Source organism: Zophobas morio, unplaced genomic scaffold (genome assembly GCF_036711695.1).
Source record: "Zophobas morio isolate AGI-343-1 ecotype UQ-CSIRO unplaced genomic scaffold, CSIRO_AGI_Zmor_V1 ptg000006l, whole genome shotgun sequence".
NCBI lineage: Eukaryota > Metazoa > Arthropoda > Insecta > Coleoptera > Tenebrionidae > Zophobas > Zophobas morio.
In genome coordinates, this window is record NW_026972111.1 from 17863456 (window position 1) to 17880797 (window position 17342).

At 33.3% G+C, this 17342-nt stretch overlaps 1 protein-coding gene across 3 annotated transcripts in view; it reads right to left on the reverse strand.

Moving 5' to 3' along the window:
- LOC135123747 (carboxypeptidase M) overlaps positions 1 to 14941 on the reverse strand; it is a 30868-nt gene extending 15927 nt beyond the window's left edge. Inside the window, exon 1 of one of the 3 annotated variants that reach the window (XM_064048620.1) lies at positions 14826 to 14940. The gene's annotated coding sequence lies outside the window, so the exon portion shown is untranslated. Of the gene's footprint in view, positions 1 to 14825 lie in introns of all 3 variants that reach the window. The other 2 variants (XM_064048622.1, XM_064048623.1) reach the window with 2 other exon arrangements.
- Between the last annotated feature and the right edge of the window lie 2401 nt (positions 14942 to 17342).

Consider the following 17342-nt stretch of genomic DNA (forward strand, 5'->3'; position numbering starts at 1 on the left):
ATATAGTAGTATTCGATATATGGGTGCCGCTGATTCTCTAAGTTCATAATACTTTAACAGAGAGGCTGATGTGCTGCAGTGCCATCTAGTGGCAAGTTACAGCAAAATCGATAACGCGAAAATATTCTCCATGGTCAAATACCAACGTATATCAATTTTCATGAGGATCGGTTGATTGGTACAGAAGTTGATGTGTTGCAGCGCCATCTAGTGGCGAGTTACAGCAAAATGGATAGGGTGAAAATATTCTCCATAGTCAAATGCCAACGTGTACCAATTTTCGTGAGGATCGGTTGATTGGTACAGAAGTTGATGTGTTGCAGCGCCATCTAGTGGCGAGTTACAGCAAAATGGATAGGGCGAAAATATTCTCCATAGTCAAATGCCAACGTGTACCAATTTTTATCAGAATCGGTTGAACGGTGTAGAAGTTGATGTGCTGTAGCGCCATCTAGTGGCTAGTTACAGCAAAGCGGATACCACAAAAACCTTCTCCATGAAAAACCACTTACATGTGCCAAATTTCATGGTGATCGGTCAAACGATTTCGGAGTCTATCGATCACAGATATATATATATATATACCAACATCCATTTTTATATATTAGAAGATAAGATATTCAATTATTAATTTTCAGCTACGACAATGAATGAAAGATTATATCTGTTTCCGTACTTTTATCAAATATAACTAGAGATGTACCGACTGTAGGTCTGGCCGACTAACCGACTAGCCGATTGTTCGGCCAATAAAAACCGACTAGTCGGCCGACTGTTCGGCTTTGCTAAAACCGGTTTATAAATGCGACAGATAGTGTGTTTTTTTTTCTATTTCTCTGACTACCTCAAAAATTTGTTTTTTTTTTTTAATAAAAGTAATAACTAAAGTTCCTTTGTTTTCCAAAAAATGTGTTAAATTTGTTTGGATAATTTTAACATTTAATTTTTTTTAGTAACTCAGTACAAAAATAAAGAATAACACAATTTAGGGCCAGTTTATACAATATTTTAACTGAGATTAAGTCGATGGCGCATTTAACAAGGCCATTAGCGACGTCTCATTGGCGTAGAGTCGGTCACATGGTACTTTAACGCGGGGTTAAAAATTAAATCGCAATTAAATATTTAATTGTGGTTCGGTAAACCGGGTTCAATTGTTTTATATACTATTTTAATTTTAATAAAAAAAGCCGACCGATCGGCTGTTTAGCCGACCAGTCGCCGACTGCAGCCGACGATGAAAAACGACCGAATAGTCGGCTTATCCGACCGGTCGGCCACTAGTCGGTACATCCCTAAATATAACGTATTAAAAATAAGAAATGATCCGTGGATTATTTATGTATTTATAATATAACGTCTATCCCCACAGCACCGAAAGCACACAAAATACACGCCAAAATAAAAAAGCCCGGACACTTGAATTTTTTGAGATAACCTGTAATTCGTTGGGCTTTTGTAAAAAACAAATAGCAGATTTGAATATTTTTCAATAAATATAAATAAATGGAACTAAAATTATTTTATTGTTGACTGTAATCAATAACACATATTTCTGCGCATCACTTTGGCAATTTGTATACTTTCTATAGTCCCGTATGTAATTATGACAGAAAATTGAATGGACGACAAAGTGATATTTTTCTTAAGATTTTTTTTTTACTAAACAATAACGATTGGAACAAAGAATTAACAAATATGATAGGAAGGTTGTCGGAAAGGTCGATAAGTGGGTGCCTATAGAGCTATCGGCACGCTATCGGGTACTCGAGGACCGCTAGCGCCAGGAAGTCGACGGTCCACTGTGAACTACGGGGTCCAATCTCATAATAATTAACCTCCGCGGTGGTATATGTACCATAGATTAATATAGATGCGACAACCAAGTTGATTTTCAAAACCACCCTTATTGACATTGGAGTCCTCAACCGCCAAATTTAAATAGTGGATGTCAATAAAAACCTTGTTTCACTATAATTGTAATTCGTGTGACCCGATTGAAAGTGAAGGAAACAGTAAGCACCTTGTAATATTCTGGTAAATCTAGTGTCAATTTGTCGAAAGTAAAACAAGTCGTTAAAAATATTATGACATTTCTTCTAGTTAATTTTATTCCTAGTTAGAAACAAACACTGCTGCCAACATAAATTGAGGAGTCCTCAACCGTGAACCGTGATTTAATTTAAACTAGGACGTTTCTCTATGTTCTCTGTATGTATAGTGGGCCAACTCTGACTTCGTTTTTATGGCACTGCAATCTTAATTCCCGCAAGTATTAAGAACTCTATTGAAAATGTAAATAGCCGTACCATAAATCATCTTAAAGATTTACGGGCGTATACGACCCTGTGTAGTGTAGACAGTTGGTCCCTTGATGGTTTATGACCGCTGGATTACTTGCGGCAGAGGCCTATTGTGGAACACTTAACTCCTTCACAATAGGATGCAGTCATAAAAACGAACCAGCAGTTGGAGCACTATACCACTCAAATGACAAGCATGCTAATATTTGCCCGCACTCAAATTTAGTGCCACTGGCAACAATGAATCAATTGGGCTGATTTTCCTAAATTTTAAATTTTACACAAAATAGAAGCAAAGTACGAAATGCCAAAACGCGTCCAACCACGCTATCAACTACAGATCAAGGAAGTACGAGTGCATGCGCAGTAGAGTTTGGTACCACAGAGAGACAGAGAGACCCGCCATATTGACCCTTTTCCTGTAAGATCGTAAAACTTCCATAGTGACTTTTCGTGCGCACGCATCTTCAAAACCACGTTGGAAATTGTATCCGGCACTCCGGCAGCAGAGCAAAGGCCTGTGACAACAAACCGCTTTGACAGAATGCAACCGGCTACACATGCGTAATCTGTCGCGCATTGGTTAATTTAAACTTGGCGCTCCAAAAATCTGACTTCGCCTGCGCGATGTTGTCTCACTCTGTGTCATTGGAATTTATATAATGTCTACTCACTTTGCTTACAGGAAAAGGGTCAATTGCTTTGCCGTTGTGTTTTCGGGCTTTTGAGGCCAGTTAGCAACATAGTAGTATTATTGGCTTTAAACTGTATAGGTAAAAACATTTTACAGTGTAAACAAGTTTAAAACTGCTTGTACACGGTGACTTAAAAAATTAATATGTGCATCAATTTACTTTATTGGGTAACTTGGAAACTACAGAATGGAATGCTTTGAAATCTTGCAGACATTTAAAGCTACTATAAGCATGGAAATTTTTAACCAAAGTATATCTGTTTATCTCCCAAAAAATTTATCAAAATTATACCGAATATTTCCTATCTAAATGTGCATAAGTCTATACTTGTGAGTTATCATTTCCTTCATACATATTTTTAGAATTCCTTATACATATAAGGTAACTCAAAAAAATAATGAATGAGTCAATTTATTTTATGGATTAAATTAGGAACTGCAAAATTCAATGCTTTGCAATCTGGTAAACGTTTCAAAGTAATCGCAAGTATTGGTAAATCTGTATTCAAAATATATTTGTTTATCCCCCAAAAAATTGATGACGTCATCTCAAAATTTTGCCGAATAAATACTTACTATCGAAAAGGTGCAAAACATGATGAATCTACACTTGTCATTTATCATTACCTTCATATTTTTAGAACTACTTATACAGGAGGACTCGAAAAATTAACGAACGGGTCAATTTATGTTATTGATTAAATCAGGAACTACAAAATCGAATGTTTTGAACTTTTGCAGACGTTCCCCCAAATAAAAATAAATTAACCAATAACAACCGAAACCAAAATTAAACTTCTGTTTTCTACAAAAGATGCTAAAAATGCTCTGCATTGACTTCCTGGCAGCAAAAAAGAAAAGAAATTTATAGTGAGTTAATGAGAATTTCTGGACGAATGCTAGCAATTTCGTTGCGTATGCGTTCTTGTAAGTCTTCAATGTGAATCGGTCTATTGATATAAACGCGAGAGCCCTACAAAAAAGTCAAGTGGTATCAAATCCGACAATCCAACTGTCGCACTTGACGTCCAAAATGGGGTGGAGCCAATGATCTAAGAACTAATGGATGGAATGTTGAGGTGCGTAGTACCGCTCGCATGCGGTGACAACTAGAGAGAGAAGTAAACATATCTACAGTGAGTGTTGTTAGACAAGGCCAACACGCATCGGTAGGTAAGAACGAACTTCGGTGCCGTTGAGTTAAATAGGAGATCATGTAAAAATAATATTAAAATTCAAGTTTGTTGTCGTTTTTTTTTATTTTGTAGGAAACTGTAATACATACAATACAAAATGAATATAAACACACCATTTATTGATTTTTGAACAAAATTAATTTTGTGTACACCTGCCTGATTTTATTAGGAACTTGATTATTTCTGCTGTTTTCATAATTCAGTCTAATAATAAAAAAAGTACGTAAAATCACATAAACCAACTGCACTACATGATTGTTAAGTGGATTTTGATCCAAAATGTGGTCATTTAAGACACTAAACATATTTCTGAAATTTAGTAATCTAATGGTTTTAATTATAAGAATATTGATAACATTCCCTGAAACATTATATTTCATAGTTCTGAAAGTGGTTCCAGCTATCTTACAAACTTTGACAACATCAACTGATGGTTTTGTAAGTCCACCTTTATTTTTTAAATTTAGCAGTGCCGAAAAGGACTCATTATTAGTCAAAGCAGATGAACAAATTTTACAATCCAATGCTCGTAATAATCTTCGTACGACGAAGCCAGCTATATATTTCACAACATCTGTTATGTATGAAGAGAAGGAAAAATTTAGGAATGGTTCTTGCTCATCAACTTCTCGTTCAGTATTCCGTCTACAACATTTTCTAGTTCAACTTTTTTTGAGGCACTAGTAATTTTTAGAATGCTAGTGTCGTCCTGAGCTAGGTAATTTGCTGCCTCGGAGCTTTTTAATTCAGTGTGAACTAAAAGTTTCTTGTAAGCTGCTTGGAACTGAATGGCTGTAGGATTGTTTGTAAATCCACCTCTTGAACGTATATTGGAAAAAAATAATTCCAAGTGGTCTTGGCTTACTTTATAAGTTAAGAAATATTCTAAATTAGTTTTGTTTTGTACATGATAATTAATTATTCCCTCGGTACTTTGCATGTTGACTAACAGTCCAATAAATCCCGTTTTTCTTCGACTATCTAACATTAAGCAATGATTAGCTGTTTTTATGATTGAAATGTATTGTCTTGCTTCTTCGAAAAAGTTAAAGACAAATTCTGCGTTGCTTTTTGAAAGTGGTTTCTTATAATTCTGTTTGCTCAAAGCATTTCTAACATTAAGAATATCAAATAGATTGTTAATTATTCGACAGAATTTGGACGTATGTTCGGAATCATAAAACTGAGGCAACTTCAGTTCTTTATTACAATAGTCCAAAGCATCTGCCACGCTGTTCCTAAATGTTTGGACAGCTAGTTTTACTTTCATGATATTTTTGGAATAATTTATATGTTCTTGCCTTCATTTTGTGCCAGCATGTAAACCAGAACTTTCTTGGAACGCTACTAAACTTTTGAAAAAACTCCATTTTATGTAATTATTGTTGTCATCTAAAAAATAACCCCAGTCACCAAGCGCATTTCTAAGGAGCTTTATGACGTGGCACATATCAATAAAAATGAATATGGGATCATGTGTTACAGGATTCTGAAAGTAGGATTTCAAATTATTTCGTGAAAGATTTGCACCTAATTCTTTTGACACTGTCATATTAGCTGCAGCACCATCGAACGTTAATGAAACCACGACAGTTCCAGTGCCATGTACTATTTCTATACTTTTATTAACCATATTGGACCTTTCTTTTCCCGTCAAACCATTGATTAAGAAGTACGCAATTGGAATTTTCCACCTACTGTTAATGGCCACCAACAAAAATACGAAAGCATCTTTTGGTTCCGGTAGAGAATCAGTATCGATATTAGATGATTGAATACCCAAATCCACGTAGCCGACTTGACGCTGACCATTCCACTGAACATGTTTTTTAATTGCCATTTCGTCCATAATAAGACTGACGAAAAGTTTTTTATTTTCTTTAGCCATTTCATCTACTTTAAGTTTAATAGCTCGTAACGATTCTTGTGTATAACCTGGTGAACCATCTACGGCGCGATACCACTTTTGCAAAGTTTTAGGATGTGGTAAAGACTTGGCAAAAATATTCCGCACATAATTATATGCGGAACTGGAATAAAAGTTTAAAGTTAGTGCAAAAACACGCAGTTCTTCTGGAAATTGTAGAGTGGACGATAACTTCAATTGTTTTAGGAGCATTTGATGTTGGCTAGTAGGTAAGCAATCCTAAAAAAAAAGATAGAAATTCAAAATTTGTTGCAGCAAACAATAAAATTATAGCGTAAATCTGAAAATAATGTTTCTTCTAAAAAATGCAAGCATGGCTACTTTCCATTCTCTACATTACCTATCTATGAATTTTACCCAACAAACACTAAAAAAAGCAGGTGTGTTTTAAATCTATACTTCTCTACCAACTAACTAGCAAAATTCAATAAATAAAAACCTGTAAAGCCGAAAAACAGTTGTCTGATATTTTGTTCGAGTGTTTTAAATGGTCTATTACATCTCTCATGGTATTAATTTTTTTCTTCAATCTATAATTTTGATTGCGCCGATATTTAATCATAGCCCTTTGTTTTTTAATAAGTTTATGCGAAACATGCCAGTACAATTTTTGCTTTGACTGCAATTTCAGATCAGATTTTCGGAAATCTTCTAAACGCGCTGCTTCTCTTCTCCTTTGCTTCAATTTATCAGATCTATCATAACAGTCTACTATAAATTAAAAAAAAAAAGATTATATTACTACCGTGAAGTGGATGGAGTAGCGTTCTCATTTTGGGCGGGTTTCGGTTCAGACGTGAAAGTTCTAATAAATTAAATTGAAATTAGCAAATGATATATGAAAATATTTTTTGTAATTTTTTTCTTCATTTTTTATATCTTGTGTAAGAGTCACTCGTGGTTAAATTTCTCTTAATCAGTTTTCTAGGCCTTGTTTAATTTTTTCTTTAATGTTTTGGAAAATTGAAAATGGATGGTACTGCGTCCTTTTTTAAAATTCTCAGTTGTGTGGGATTAACTGAGTTTGTTAACTGCCGAAAGTCCTCATTTTTAAAATGCTTGCTACACACTCTTGATGCAGACGTCGGAACAAATTTATCTCGTTTAAGTGCTACAATCCATTGCTTTCTTAGCAACAGATTTGTCGGAAAACTGAAATTAAATGAAATAAAGATTGTTTGAAAAAATTATTCCGCAGATATCTCACCGATAAAATGAAATATTACAGCCTTTATGATGCCGCTCCTCGTATCCAAATGCACAACAAGATGTAACCATCGTGAATATGATTGTTATTATTGCGATTGTAAGAAAACAAGCACTTTAGAACTGCACAGACACGCCACCACACCATGAAGTGAATAATTAAAAGTAGTCTAGCGCAGCGGTCCGTAACCTTTTTTGTCTAGCGACCCAAAAACATCAATAGAATTATAAGGCGACCTATAGGATAGAGGGATGTGGGGGTTAGGGGGTATTGTTACTTAAAATTGCGGAACCGGTACAAAATGCGTATCTCAAATAAAATTAATTTTTAGCCTTTAAAATTTGTTATTTTTCTATAAGATACAAACTGTAAGTATAATAATAATTTTTATTTGAGCATTTATTTTTCGAAATTACAACTATATTACTATATATATCGACATTGATTCATTTCAAATATTGGCGACCTAATTTTGAAGTTTCGCGACCCACAATTGGGTCGCGACCCATTGGTTGCGATCCGCTGGTCTAGCGAGTCCCTGTGTTTTGCCTACCGATTCGGACCTCGCAAATGGTCACCGTACCCTCTCTCTCTAACGTCTCTCCAGTCTGAGTTCTCTATAGGTGGAGCACTGTCTTGTCTCTAAGTATAGGCACTATTCGCTCCCGCAACAACCTTCAGAATTTAAATTCCCATTAATAAAAAAAGAATCAATTACATATGGTAACCAATAATATCGCAATTTATTTTCTACTAACACTGTGTTTCAGCGCTAATTGTTGCACTGACGTTTTGGGATTTTCTGTTGCGTCTAAGAGGACATTAAGGGCATTTTCATCATTTGTAACAGTTTTTGGCCTAATGCCAGGTTTTGGACGTTCTTTAACACTTTCAGTTTCCACTTCTGGCTTAGGATGAATTTCATTGAAAAGTGTTACTACAAAACTTCGTCTTTTGTCACCGTAACCGATAATCATTAATAATGTTACGAAAGAAACCCATACGCCGCCCCAGTACGTGGGTTCTATACTCACCGGCATGAAAAAGGAGTCAGCTAATATGATTTTGAATACTGTGCTTCGACGTTTTTACTAGTACTACGCTTATTTTTGATGTTGTTTTTTGGCCAGCATATTAATTGAGTGTACCTGCACCCCACACTTTAGATGAGCTCCAGAATATGCTTTTAAAGGAATGAGAGAATATCCAACAAGAAGAAATAAACAATTTATTTCATGAGATGCCCTGGAGAATGGCAGCCGTCTTACAGGTTCTGGGGAGAAGTACCCGTTATTGACGTTCTTAAACAATGAGTCAATGATCATTGATTTTGCTTTTTTGGAAACTTTAACTTTTGTTTTCAGCTTTGCTTGATTATTGCATTTTTTTATTTTCTATTAAAATATAATATTTTTTTGTTCTTTTTGGATAAGAATATTACAATAAGCGTTGCATAACAACATCAAAGTATTGCAACCGAAATCGTACTTTATTTTGCACACTTTCGGATCTTTAAAAAAAAAAATAAGGGTAGCCCATTTTTCGTGAAGGTGAGTGTAGGATGTACTCATCGGGCGGCGTTCGCAAAAGAAAAGCCTTGAAGCGGAAGTCGCGATAGGCAACTATTGAAGCAGTCTATCCTATTGGTATTTATATTTTTCAACAGGATGATGCTTCAAGTTATACACCTACAACACTTATTACAAAGAATAATAATATAAATGTAGTGTCCTGACCATCGAATAGCCCAGATCCTAATCTAATAAGATGGTATGGCGTGAAATAAAAACATATTTAGGAAATCATCCGTGACAAGCGATTATCAATCTTTAACAGGAAATTTAGCGAGTGTGGGATACGGTAATAACTCCTATGTATTGCAGAAAATTAGTTGAAAGTATGATGGCAAGAATTCCTGCAGTTATTAAGGCAAAAGTAGATGTGACCAGTTTTGTTTTTGCTTTGTCCCAATATTTATCTGTCACAAAATGTTACGTTGTTTTAGAGTTTTATGTCACTGTTTGAGTTAAAAACCAGTTTTTATTGTGCTGTAAACATTAACAGTTTTGAAAAACGAATTAATTTTAAAATTGTAATTATCTAAAATAAATTACATTTTTGCTAAAAAGTTTGGTGATTTTTTTATAGAAATTTATTGTCGTTCCAATATTTAGTTGTTAGGGCTCGTAGAAAATTGTAACGTTTATTGAAGTTTTACAGCGTTTTGTCATTTAGGAATTCATCGTAAGTGTAATATGCTTTCGATATTATCAGTTTTTTTTATAATGTTCTGACATTATTTTATTGGCGACTCTTTAGTATATCCCGGAATTTTATTATAAAATTTTATTGCGAAGTAATTAAATGCATTTTGTGATTTTTTTAATCTTACTTCTTTCAGCCATAAATTGTTTCTGTGCCTAGTATTATGCTCATGTATTTGACTGTGTTTTGAGAAATCATTCTCGTGTTGTTTGATGTATATTAAATAGTTATATATACCTATAGGCTGAAGGTAGTGTTAACACATTTTTAATTTAATAAATTGAGCTCGACAGTCTTCTCTGAATTTTAGATTTGCTATTATTCGAATTGCCTTTCTCTGAAGTTGAAATAGAAGATATCGTATGGAGGTATGCCCCCACAAAAGAAGACCATACCTAAGATGTGAGTCACATATTGCGAATTACACATTGCCGAGATATTCAGATGAAAGTTGATCTTTGAGACATCTTACATTAAAAACATGTTTTCGGTTATTTTTCTTGAGTAACCTCACCATGAGTAGTCCAAGATAACTTAGCGTCCATATGAAATCCTAGAAAATATGCGCTTGTAACATTGTTCGTTAAGCTTTCAGATTTTTTAGGGTAAACTTGATTTTTGTAGTTTTGTCGATGTTTAACTTTAGATTGTTAGCTGAAAACGACTCCAAGGCTTCGAGATTAAAAGGCCATATTCCTTCTAAAGCCATTTTCAGTTTTTCTATAGCAACTACATGCATGGAAAAATTGGGCTATGTCATTGGCCGTTACTTTCTCAAAATGTAATAGATGGTGCTCACACTGTCGATTAAATGAGGCCTTCAGTGGCCCGAAAAACGTTAAATCTAGTTGTTGCATCTTGTGTGACGTGTGGGGAGGTGTGATTAAAAGTACAATATGATTTTCTCGACAAAATGTGATAATAGGAACTGAAATGTGACTTGTGTGGTTATCTAGTATTATTCAAGCCGGGTCCTCCTCTGACAGATTTACCACACTAAAATGATGTAGCCACTGATAAAATATTTCTTTTGGACCATTTATAAACAGCGTTAGGAGGAACATTTTTTGTAAGGAATCACACGTTTTTAAAAGAGGTATAACAAACAGTGGTGGTATGTAACAAGTACCAGTTGCATTGTAACAACATATAGTATTTGCCATTTCTATTGAAACACCACTTGTTAATCGTAAATTTGGCAACGTTCATATTCAAACAATTTTCTAACTAAAAGCCGTTGTCAATTAACCGAAAGCTGTTACCAATTGCCAAATTTTAAGCAAAATCAACAGGTGGTGTTTCAATAGAAATGGCAAAGACAATATGTCTGTTATATTTTTTCCTCTTTAACTGCTTAACACCTTTTGGTCCTAATCGTTTATGTGGCATATAAACGGTGGTTATACCCGTTTCGTCAACGTTAAATATTTTCTCTGATTTGATTTAAATTTGTGTTTTTAATAAATGGTTCTTAAATTTTCAAAAAATGTTTTCATTAAAGCTACATATGCGGTTAATACTAGTTGGCTCTGGTTTACGTAACACAATTCAAGATTCCGTCTTAAAAATCTGTAGTAAGTACCAATCTTTGCCAGCCATTTTTCGGTCTTCATTAAAACTATGTTTAATGTCGTTGCCTTCAGCAAATGAGAATGCTAATTTACATACTTGAACAGGGCTTGATCCATAAAATAATCTACCTAATGTTAAAGCATGTTTCCTCAACTCCTCTTCTTCATTTTGAGGAAAAACAAAACACCTTCCAAAACGAGGGTCCTTTGAAACAAGCCCTTCATTTAAAGCTTTTAATAATGCTTTGCGTATAGATGATTCTGGTATTCCACATTTTCGACCAACCCCTCTAATACTGTTTCCATTTTGTACAAATCGTAGGTGTAGCATTTTTCATTAAATCAGCACACCACCCTGGCTTGTTTGTTTTACGAATATACTTGGGCATCTAAAATTGTTAAACAGTAAAAATAAATTCTGTAAAAGTGCGCACTGGGTACTATTTGCCGATAAATTTCTTTTGATATTAAAAATTTATAACAATTAACCAATAATTAACTCAATATTATGAATAAAATGGGTAGTATAAAAGACTAGCTTTCGATTGAGATAAAAATTATTAAAATAAGTTGTAAAATACAGTACTTACAGCTTATTTTCAACTCTTCCACAATTACTTCAAAAACCCGTTTGGTTTAGTTTCTTTGGTGTACTCTCATGTATACAGTCTCGACGAGTATTATCACTATTTGTCTTAAATTACGAGTAGGTACTTATAAATGCTTTTCAGTTCCGTTATTTTATTAATTAAATCAAGATTCAAGAATGACTACTGTAGTACTGTTATTATTAGTACTAAACTGCATCTATTCAAAGTGATATATCAGCTTTTGCATCTTGATCACAAACTTTTGTAAAACTCACTTGAAACAAAGGCATAGCACGCTACTTTACCTTTACTTGAACATTACATATATATCTTTATTTTAAGTTATAGTTATAAGCCGTGTTATCATGAAAAAATAAAATTCACAAAATCAAATCTTTTAATTTTTCGAAACAGCTGGATTTAATGTACTATACTTTGTCGGCTAGGGAAGTTCGGTCAAAGCAATTTTCGACCAATTTTTTTTTATAGAAAATCATTTGAAATATACGCACAACATGCACCTCTACTTCAACACTACACACACATCTTTATTCTTTAGTGGTTAACGACATCGGAGTACCAAAAAATTGGCCGAAAGTTAGTTCGACAGAACTTTCCTCGGCGCTGAACTGCAATAAAATATATTCAGCTTTTTGGAAAATTTTTATAAAATTTGATTTTGCAAATTTTATTAATTTTTTTTTTAATAAAGACGTGTGAACTGTTAAAATACAAGTAAAAAAGCATGCTATGTGAATGATTCAAGTGAATTATTCCATAACAAACTTTTGTGATAGCGGCATCAATCAATATTTTGTCAAGGACACGTATATCAGTTTGAGTAGATACAGTACAACATTAATAATACACACATTTTCGGAAAAATAGGGTGCTCCGTTCTTGATTTGCTAAAAATATACAATTCATTAATTGATGTGTGTCACCCTGTATAAGTAATATGAAAAAATATGTATCCATTGATTAACCACAAGTAAAGAGTCATAACGTTTTTGTATTTTAGATAACATATATTCAACTTATGTTAATCGTAACATGTTTGCAAGATTTCAAAGCATTCGGTTGTGCAATTTCAATCTTAAATTATTAAATGCTGTTATACAACTTCTATTCTTTTCCAAAAATCTGGCCGTCTAAGGTAAAAACTGAACATAATGTAAAGAAGCGTGCTACGGTTATATTTCAAATGAGTTTTTTCTTTACAAAATTTTGTGATGACGTCATCAACTTTTTTGTAAGGACACGTATATCGATCAACTTAGATTGGTGTAGTGATTTAACCAATCGTGATTTAACCTGTCGATGTGCTCAATGCATTTGCCCAATTTTTTTCTAGTGCATTTAAAAATTCGAAATCATCCTTTGGTCCACCTACACATTGTGATATTAACTCCCTAGGTATAATTCTGACACCTGTCACGACCAAAGATGTTATTTCTGCGTGCAAAAAGCTTAAAAATAAATTTACTTCCGGTGTTAATAACATTCCAGCTTTCGTTATTAAAGATTGTGTCACTATTTTTGCGGAACCTTTATCTCATTTGTTTACCACTTGCATTGAGAGTGGTAAATATCCAGACTTATTTTTTGATAAATTAGGTAATATCTTTAAAGAAATTTCCGACATTTGATATGTGTTGCATTGTTAAGTAATTACCTCGTAAGCTTAGTACTATAAGAATTCCGTTAAGTTTGATTGTAAATATATTTAAATTTTGAAGTTTTTTGTTTTTATTGTAATTATCCTGTAATTGGACAAAAGTTCCCTGAATAATAAATCTTTACTATTTGCTATTATTAATATTATTATTATTAATAAAATAAATTGACTCATCCATTTTTTTGGCAAATCTAAAAACTATTAATGCAGTAATAATTCATAAGTCAAAACTCATCATGTTTCGCACATTTTAGGTAGGATTTAATTGGCAAAAATTTTGAGATAACGTCTTCAATTTTTTGGGCAGATAAATAGATATGTTTTGATTAAAAATTTACCACCAAACGTCTACAAGATTTCCAAGCATTAGGTTTTGCAGTCCCTAATTTAATCAGTAAAATAAATGGATTCGATCTTTTTTTTTGAGTCACCCTGTATAAGCAGTCCTAAAAAATGTGAATGCAAAAAAATCACTAATCATATTTTGGATATTTTAGTTAGGATTTATTCGGCAAAATTTTGTTTAAAGATTTATCATGCTTACGATAACTTTAAAACATCTTAAGATTTCAAAGCATCCGCTTTTGCAGGTTCGAAATTAAATTGTATAATTTTGATTTTTTTTTGTTGTCTTGGGTAAAAATTCAACACGGATTCATAACTACACGTATAGGACTATGTTATTTGATAGAATTTAAAACACATTTAGTATGTACAGTTTTGAAGTGCCGTCATCAGACTGTTGGTGGGGATGATTAGATAAAGTTTGATTAGTGTTTTATATTTACATGATATTCATAACACGCATAAAATGTAACAATCAGTTCGGTAGTTTCGCAGATTTATTACCTGTGTAACAAAAATCGACACAGATGGCGGACAGACTGACAGACACACAGACATACAGACTGACGGAAACTTTATAGGGGTTCTGACACATCGCAAGTGGCCACTGGCCAGTCCCCCGATGGACTCGCCTACAATACTTCCTTAGCATACGCTCCGGGAACAAAAATAAAATTCGCAACATCAGATTTTATAATAAATACTCGAAAAGACTAGATATGTTGTACTGTACCTCAGGGCCCAGGGAAGTCCCAAATTGCCTTATACGATTTTGTTAAATACAGAAATAATATTTATTTGAGTTAATAAAAAAAAAAAGTAATCAGATCGCATATAATTCAGAATTTAATGGTGTACAATACAAGTGCAACATTGGTGTTAAAAACTTTATTTTATAAAATTATAACGTGTAATGCTCCTATCAAGGTTGTGAAAATGCAGATCAATTTTTAAATTTGTGTATGTGTGTATGTTGGTAGTGACACCAAGGACTTAAAATCAATTTTTATACGTATCGTACTAACTAGATGAACAAAACTTCCACTTACGATTTAAAAAACGAACTCATGGGATCACAAAAATTTATCTTTCGTTGTTACCTTTGACACAGCACCACCCTACACAATCACGGACACTAAATAACTGTGAAATAGATTTATTTACACCTGCAAAGGCTGTATGAACGGATCCCCCTCCACAATGCGCATCTCGTCGTTTACTAGGACACGGAATCAACTCACTTGTATCTGGTATCCGTATTTCGAATTTAAATTTTATCTTTGTCACTATAAAAATGACAATTTCAACTACAGTTTACGAAAATGTACTATTTGTAATTTATATAAATCGAGCGTCATTAGGACAAATCGTTTTAAAAGAATGTTTAGGTTATATGAGGGACTTTAACTCTTGTTCTATTGTAGTTATTGCTTCTTTCTTGTTGGTAACTGGATTATTTGGAGTATATAACGGTAGTAAAACACCTTTAAATTTTCTCCTATGACGTGGAAGGCCGATGACTCAATACCACACTTTGTGTATGTGTTGTTCCAAATAACTACAAAAATAGTCGAAATATAACGTATCTACTCAACGTTTACTGATTAAAGTATATAGTTATGGTTACACACATTAAGAAAAAAATCTTGAGCGCCTCCCCTCGCTGTCCGGGCGAGTGTTCTTTCAAATGAGCTACCGGTCGAACTTATATTTTCTCACTTCCACTTATATATCGCCGCTACAAGTCTACAACATTAAGTTGACATGATTTTCATTACGATTTGTAATTTGATTTACTCTTAAGCAAACTTACTTAGACTACCTATTCAATTTTCAACCCCAGAAGCTCAGATCATAATTTAACGGATCATTGTTAATAATAAAATATCTTTTTTAATGGCCTTTTTAAGTTGTATATATCAATCTCAAAATACAATTTTATAGAGAACTGCAGTTGTAGACATTTTGATCTAGTTTTTTCAGTTTTCAATTTTCTGTTGACAAATGTGTGAAGATACTCTGTTGTCAAAGGATCATTAATTCATTATCTTCCAGATTTCTGTTTTTTGCTACTTTGTGAACCAAAAAAATAGTCTAAGATTACTTATACAGAACATCTATCGCCAGTGACATAAAATATCCAGAATTTTCGAAAAATTGTTAACATTGATCTTGATAATTTTATTTTTTTCATGATAACCTCTATTAAGTAGTTAAAATAACGTTAAGTATGTAATCTTAAACTAAAGATAAAGAAGCAGGCTAGTGTATGTTTCAAGCGAGTGTTTCAGTTACAAAATTTTGTGATGACGTCATCAACATTTTTGCTAGGACAGTTATATCAACTTGGATTGGTGCAGTGTAATAGTATTGTATTCCCAAAATTTACTGGGGATCTAAAAAATATGAATGCAATGATAAATTACAAGTACAGGCTGATCATGATCACAGTTTGCACATTTTAGCTACATTTAGACATATTCGGCAAAATTTTGAGACGACGTCATCAATTTTTTGGGGTTGATAAACAGATACATTTTCATTGAAAAGTGACCATGCTTACAATAAGTTCAAAACGTCTGCAAGATTTCAAAGTATTCAGTTTTGCACTTCTTGATTTAATCAATAAAATAAATTGACTCACTCATTATTTTTTGAGACACTCTGTATAAGTAAATCTAAAAAATTGGTCGAAAGTTGTTTCCACAGAACTTCCCTTGCTCCAATAGAGTAAATAACACCCCGTCAATCACTGCGCCGCAAGGGTGCAAATTCCAAAGGGGCACGGTCTGTACAAATACGGACAATATGAAATATATTTAAAGCAGATAATAATCAGTGATGGGAAACAATGTATTCTTAATTCCTAGTATTTGTTTAACTTTAACAGTTTTAATGGTCGAACAAATCGAACAATCGAACAAAATGTTCCGAATGTTATATATAATTCTCATTTTATCATTATCATTTAACACTATTATATACAGACGTACGTATTCTTCATATTTTCGAGAAAATGGGGTGACTCTTTCTTAATTTGCCGAATAAAAAATTTATGACGACGTCATCAACATGGATAATATAAGTCGCAGCACAAAAGAAAAATAGTCACAGCGTATTACCAGTGCATGGAAAATTGGTCGAAAGTTGTTTCGACAGAACTTCCCTCGCTCCTGACGTACAATGAAACATATTCGAGTTGAGTTTTTTCTTTACACAATTTTGTGAAGACGTCATCAACATTTTTGCAAAGACACGTATATCAACTTATATTGATGCCATGTAATTCTAAAAATAATTGTATTGTATTCCCAACATTTTCTGGGAAAATCAAGTGAGCCGTTGCTGATTTAATTAATAAAATAAATTGTCTCATTCATTAATTTTTTTAAGCTACCTGTTTAAGCAAATCTAAATGAGAAGCAGGCTTCACGAACATGTTATGTACAATATTATTTGCAATGAATAAACTTAAAAACCGAAAAGATTAACTGTGAGTTATTTATAAATAGAGCTAGGCGGTTGAAATATATGCGTCGGTCTCTCTAAATAAAACTATTAAATGT